Source organism: Pinus tabuliformis, chromosome 9, assembly GCF_031772625.1.
Source record: "Pinus tabuliformis cultivar Carrire ecotype Pingquan chromosome 9, CPIR1, whole genome shotgun sequence".
NCBI classification, from domain to species: Eukaryota; Viridiplantae; Streptophyta; class Pinopsida; order Pinales; family Pinaceae; genus Pinus; species Pinus tabuliformis.
Window position 1 is genome coordinate 189,963,048 of NC_142307.1, and position 7,606 is coordinate 189,970,653.

Here is a 7,606-nt window from a genome sequence, read left to right on the forward strand (position 1 = left end):
GCATGCCAACTAGGGAGTGCCAAGGCGTTCTAGTGAATGTAACATTCCCAAGTCATGGAAAAATGCAATGCTAGTTGTGAGGTCATGACTACCAAGGTGTGTTAGGGAATGCTAGGGCATGTTAAGATGTGCCAGATAGTACGAAGACATGTCAAACAAGCTAAGATGTGCCAAGTTCTAAGGAATGCAAAGATGTACAAGGGTTCCAAGTCCCCGCCTCCTCTTCTTCCATATGATATCCACTTATGACATTTACTGTGCAATATTTGGTGCATTTGATAGTTATAAGTCATTTGTAGGTTATAAATGTCTTCAGAGTTTCACTTCTAATTGAGTATTCAATTGAACATATTGATTCTCTTATACATAACTATTTTTCCCTCCACCCAATTTTCATAACTTCAATAACCATTAGGTAGGGACCTAGATATTCGATGTTGCTTTGCTTGTTTAGTAAAATATTGCTGAGACTTTAATTTATTGAAAGTTGTAGAATTTACAATTTATGAAGTTTCATGGTCTAATTTTAAAAAATATAATTCTTTAAAGGGTGCTAGTTCAATGGAAGAGCACCTGCTTTACAAGCAGGAGGTTGGTGGTCCGATTCCATCATGCTCTGACATCCATATGGAATGGCGACGATCAATTTTTGTTGATGGAGGCTCTTTTGACCATCACCAATAAGCTTTGGTGTCATTTTTCAACCCTCGCCAAAAATATGAAATGGTGACGATCAACAAACGCCACCATATATACGCATCAATAGTGACGACCCTCAAAGGTCTGTAACCATAAATCATTGTTGTTGATATGAAATGGTGATGGTCATTGTCTGTCATTATAGTCATTATTCTTGATGGACATTGAATGTGACCACAACACCTATACTTCTAGGAATATGACTTTTTGTGACGGTCAATGAACATCACCATATATATGCACCAATAGTGATGGCCATTAAAGATCCATCACAATAAATCATTATTGTTCATATGAAATGGTGATGGTCACTATCCATCATTATAATCAATATTCGTGATGGACCTTGAATGTCACCATAACACCTATACTTTTGGCGACGCCACCTTTGGTGACATTTAGTTTTTGGTGACCGAGGCTATGGTCTATCACCATTTCTCATATGAAATGGTGACGGTCGTTATCCGTCATTATAAATCATTATTGGTGATGAACTTTGAATGTCACTACAACACCTATACTTTTGGCGACGCCACCTTTGGTGACGTTCAATTTTTGGTGACGGAGGCTATGGTCCATCACCATTTTTCATATGAAATGGTGACGGTCGTTATCCATCATTATAAATAGTTATTGGTGACAGACTTTGTATGTCACTACAACACCTATACTTTTGGCGACGCCACCTTTAGTGACGTTCAGTTTTTGGTGACGAATGCTCTTTTGACCATCACCAATGAGCTTATGGTGACATTTTTCACCCCTCACCAATGTCCTTTTTTCTTGTAGTGATACCTTTGTTGCTATAACTCTACTATTGATATTGTTGTAGATGCCAACGCTTGATGACTTTTCCTGGTCACATCCAACTTATACAAGCCTCCAACTCCAGTACCTGTGGAAATAACCTTGTAGTGATCTTGAATGTCTATCACTACACACTGTGATTTAACAAATTCCACCTTCAAATATTGGTTAGCAATAGTAGAAACAAAAATTAAATTCTTTTTGATACCAGGAACATACATCACATTATGGATCTATCTCTCTTATGAGAAGCTTCTCATAATAGCTTCTCATAAGAGCTTCTCACTAAGTTGTTTTCCCACATCTCATGCTCTCTGCAATCAAACACTCAGCTTCACAAGTGGCTTCAGACACAGCTACCACAAAGTTACCACAAGTGGCTCTGATACCATATCAGAGAACAAAATTACACTCATAACTTGTTTCTTTCATTACTAAACACTACAATTTATAGACATATTCAGCTATAGAGGATCAATAACTGCACCGAATGTCTTTATTATCTACTAACACTAGCTTACTGCTGAACAGTGACCGGCGGCATCTGAACAATGAGTGGTGTCGTTCGTGATTAGTACCTGACATTACGGCCTCTCCAAACATATTGCAACCTCTGGCTTCGAAATTTACTCCATGGCCTTCCAAAATATAATAATCGGCCGCTTTAAAACATTCGACTTTATAAATTCGGCTAGAAATAATTTGGATAAAATAAAATATATATATTTGCCCTCCTTTAAAAAAATATTCAGCTAATAAGAATTGGCCATTTCAAAATTATAAAAAAAATATTCAACACCTTTATAGATAATTTCATGACCCTTTGTTGGAAATATATTCAAAACCTTCGCCCTCTTACAAAGTCATCGAGACAATGAATTTTGCAGCCCAAAAAAAATGATTCTACAACGTAAATGATATCCGCAATAGATTTGGGCTTCTTCAAAAATCCCCTGCAAAATAATAAACACTCCAAAATTTTCACAATAATAAGTTAATTAGGTGGCTATAGAAAACAACCAAAATTATCAAGATTTTAGCTAGGGTGATTATGTAGAATCACTGAAAATTAGTTTCTTTGCAATAAATCCATAGATTGGCAAAATACATTTCTCTAATACCACTCTAAGATCTCAAACATCATTTTTTTTATTTTTTTTATAGATCTAACAGATTTTAGTGTTCTAATTAGAATTGCTTGTAATAAATAACACTGAACACAACCAGAACTAAAAATGCAACTTCATTTATATTATTAACTGAAGAAATTAGTAAATGCCCACACAACTACTCATCAAAAGAGAAATCAAGATATTGAAGCACAATCGTGGACTCTCCATGGATCCACTTGACAAATTACACCCACAAGGTTTTCGTCCCTAGGATCAAACCAAACTGGCCTTGCCAAATTCTCAACAAAGACAAAATAGATAGACAACTCTAGATGATTTCAATGTCTACCTCCTATCCCCTTTGATAGGATTGATGGACTCTTGAAACCTTATTTTATTGTTTTCCCTAGAAAAATGAAGGAAAATACCATGCGCAGATACCATGGGTGCCTTGACAGATACAGAGTTAAGATGGATCTAAAGTAGGTTTATATATGATGATGATGATGATATCTATATATATATATATATATATATATGAAAAAACCATGTTAAAACTTGCTAAAAAACAATCCATTGTAAATTGACTCTATGAACTTAATTTTACCAAAAAATATTATAAGAATATTTATAAGCACTGGTTTTGTATAATTTTTTAATTCTAGTTTTGTTTTAAATAATTTGATTTTTTTTTTTCAAATTTGACTCAAGCAAAATGTTTACATAATATCATATCATATCAAAATAATCTCTTCCAAATTATGTGTTCTTTAAAGAAACTATATATTTTTTCAACCTTAAATTACAATTTTATAATCAATTAACTCACAAGGAAATTTTAATCAAAAAATAATTATTACCAGCCTAGATCCATCTTAACTAGAAATCCACGAAGTGTTGAGAAGGATCAAATCTATTGAGATGTAAAAGATTTGATCTCTAGAGTTTTGATACATGGAAAAGTAAAATAGATCTAGACTCGTTTATTTTTCAATTATATTTTATGTTTATTTTTATTGTTATCTAATTTAACTTAAGTCAAAACGTTTATATAATATAACATAACAACATATAACATAACATTACCTTACAAAATACCTTTACCTTATAATTATAATTTTAAAATTAAATTATTTTTCTATAAAAATCGGAAACATTTTAAAATTAAATTATTACTAGCGGTTAATTAAATTTGCAAAGAGCAATATGCACAACAATGTGTGATGACTTATGGACAACAACATGTTGAGATGAGTGGGAATAGACAACGACATATGTTACTTCAAGAGCACCTCAAGCCGATTATGTATGGCGGATCATCCTTATGTTCTGGGCCATTTCCACTGCGCCCGAAACTTCTTGCTACACGGTTTGCACCTACTGGGTGCTGCAAAGCACATGGTTTCCAGTCGACATCATGTTGTACAGCCGAAATCTTTACCAGAATGATAAGTTCACCCAAGTGAGATGGCTTCCGTCCCCACAACTCAATGAACGTCGTTCAAGAAGTCCTTTTCACATTCTTGATCCATAGTTGCTCTACTATTTTTAGCGGTAGCAAGCGCTCTGGGGGTTCTTTTCACATTCCTGATCCCTAAATCAATGGCAAATCACTCGAAGAAATCTCCGGCGAGAATGATGAAGAGCATGTAGTCCAGCTTAGACACTCCCAATCATCTCCATCCAGAACTGCCCCCAAGTGAATAGTTGGTAAATCTCAATGGAGTGGAACAATTGTGAAATTATTTTTATTCTTAGAGCGATAATGTAATCTAGTCGTCTGCAACACCACTAAAAATTAGATACTTTCTAGGATTTCTATCTTAACAATATAAATACATGCCCATTTAGGCTTTGAGTGTCCCAATTTTCCATTTCATTCCTGCTCATGTGCAATATTTTACACGTTTGCCTGATATTAATTTAAAGTGTGATTATTTCATGGCCTTCAACCTCGCATATAGTGGGTTCTACAGAGTTATTAAGATAATCCGTCTGTTCAAGGTTTATTATTTCGAATTTTAATCTTTCACATGATTATACCTGTGGTAGGTATGGTATTATTTATTTAGTTTTTTTTTTTTTTTTTTTGGTTATTTTTCATCGTTGAATTGGATTCAAAGGTTATAAGCCCCACATGTCATAGAGTCGTGGACTGTCAAGCAGACATTTGAATACGTATCTCGAAGGCCCACTGTCGTGGACTGTGTTGGTAGGGTTTATGCATCCATTCACTATAACCGAGGAGCCATCATCGACGGTGAAGTAAGGTCAACCGATCTAGGACATTGCTGGTAGTAGAAAGGTTTAAAGGTCATAGCATAACTACAGATTAGTTCTAGTGGAATAAAAATGTGAGTTCTGCAGGTAATCTTGATAGCGTCGAACAACCTGCTAATTAGTTGAGATAATGTGAACATCAACCACATTGCCAAGCTTTTTCAAAACAACCCTCTACGTGTAGAAAGGAGTCGAGCACTGGTCTGGTTAATCTGCCTCACCGCCAAACCTACCATGATCACAGGAGCCACCTGGTTGTTAGTTGAAATGGTCAATTACCATAGTCGCAAGACCTACCAAAACTATTTTCAACATGCAGAACGACCATTATTGAACGAAAAAGGAAATTAAATATTCATAAATTATTGGGCAGTGACATATTTTTTATTTTTAGGTTGGGTTGATTTTATGTTGGAATAGATATAATATACTATGTTTGATTTGGGCTTGGTGCTGGATATTGGCATAATATCTTTAATAGTGTATGGTGTTCGAGAGGTTTATTAAAAGTAAAGTGAGGTGATTATTTTAGTGAGTTAAAAAAAAAAAGTTAGGTGTAAAATAGCTTGAAAGGTATTTACAATGTTTTCTGTCCAATTTCTTCATACTTTTGCATATTTATGCTATATATCATCCTAAAACTAACTAGAGCGAATTTAGAGGAACAAATTGTTCTTGAAGATTTATCAATTATTTCCTTTCAAGCCGAGTAGAGATCATTCTCTCAAAAATATTTAAATTTATCTTTTTTAAAGAGAAGGATGGCTAAACACTAAGATCCATTGATGCCAAAACATAATGTCATCACTTTACCTTTGGAAACACATCAAGAATCAAAATATTAGTACATTCGTTCGTTCTCTGGGCTACAATATTTCGGTGGATAAAAAATGACAACAACTTATAGATCAGAAGAAAGAGTAGAACAAAAAAACTTTCTCTCAGGAGATCCATGCTATCCTTCAATAGTCAAAGGATATCTGAAAGGAAGATGTAAAAAGCAAGTGTCTCTTTGAACTGGGATCCAAAATGCAGAGAACAAAGTTAGAATATGTCATCCTGCTGTTAGACACATTATACATAACTTTATGTCTTATAGAGAAATCAGACTGGAAAGGGTCAAGTTGGACCTTGAAGCCTTCCATACATAATTTGATACAACCTAGGTTCTTGGAGCATTCTTGTGAAAACATTAAACTCACAATCGCTGCTTGTCTCAGTAAAATATTAGCCTTAACAACGTGACTAGTGCCCTACAATGATGACATCATGAGGAGAATTTTTTGAGTAATGGTTGGAGCCCTCCAAGGATTGGACAATATCACCCTTCTTACTTTCTTTGAGAGGTGCAAAATTTTAGAATGCATGGAAAAATCTAGATTTGTTATACTTATGTTGGATCTAGAATGTGATGACTTAATCCTTGAGATGCTCCAATGCTTTTGCACCAGCTTACAACATCTCATCCAAAATTTATCAAAACAGATATGGAAAAGACCATGTCCCTAATGTTAGGAGAAGATAAACTATCTGTAAATAATTGACGTCCCAATTGTTGCCCATTTGGAGGAAGGAGCTAGTTGTATTACTTGTTGCCTATGAACTAGTTGAGGGGTTGGTCAATTAGAACATGTTGACCAAGGAGGAACTAACAACGATTTTTGGAGATAACAAGAATGAAATAAGGAGGAAAATCCTATGCTTTATATGCAAGGGATATTGGGCACTTAACCATTCATGTCTATGTGATAGGAAGGAGGAAACAAGGACAAAACTAGAGGAAATTCCTTCAAACCATGAGGATTCATCTGAAGGATCTGAGTGGTTAAGTACATGTGGTGAGCAACAACATAATTTTATTAAGAAAAAATTGCAGGACAAGTCGAGGATAATTAGTCAACTTAACAAAGTACGTGGGGAAAGGGAGAAGGCAATTATTCTGAACAATATGGTAGACTCTTGTAGAACTGAGTCCATATATCTCCAGGAAGACATCTATGAAGAGTATGAAAAATCAAGTGTAAATAAGTGTCCACCAGTGCATCCATGTCTGAAATGCAAAGAGGATGGACAACAACTTATCCCCATATGTGGAGAAGCCCAAGAAGAAGACATTCAAGAAGAATCAAATGACGATCCAGTAATAATAAACCGACATGATGAGCATGATCATGTGCAACAACATGACAAATATAGTATGTAGGATGATCCATTTCTAGAGGGCCATTCAAAGGTTCAAGTTGAAGTTGTGGTCATGGGGAATTTGGTGCAGACAGATATAAAGACATTTAGCAAGGCATGACAATTACCAGTAGAGGAATTTTAGGAAAGGATCATGCATTTCACGACAAACCTTATGATGTTGAAGCAGATATTTTGGATAGTCTGAGACACTGTCTTACAAAAGAATAGAAAATTTGATGAGCTCATAGGGGTGTGTACCGAATCAACGACCCAATTATCTAGTGTTGAGGAACGACTCAAGTCCCTCACAAGGTAGCAAGACGAGTACAATTGCAAGTTCTAGATTAGCCTTATACATGAGTACATAGATAAGGCTTGTTGCACTACAAACCCCCCCTTATACATTGGGAAGAGTAGGGAAGAGTTCTCCAAATGCATCATGTCAGGTGATCACGTGGAGTAACATGAGCTAAGCATCGAGCAACATCAACATAATAGATTTGCAAGTATTCAACCTTCCCGGG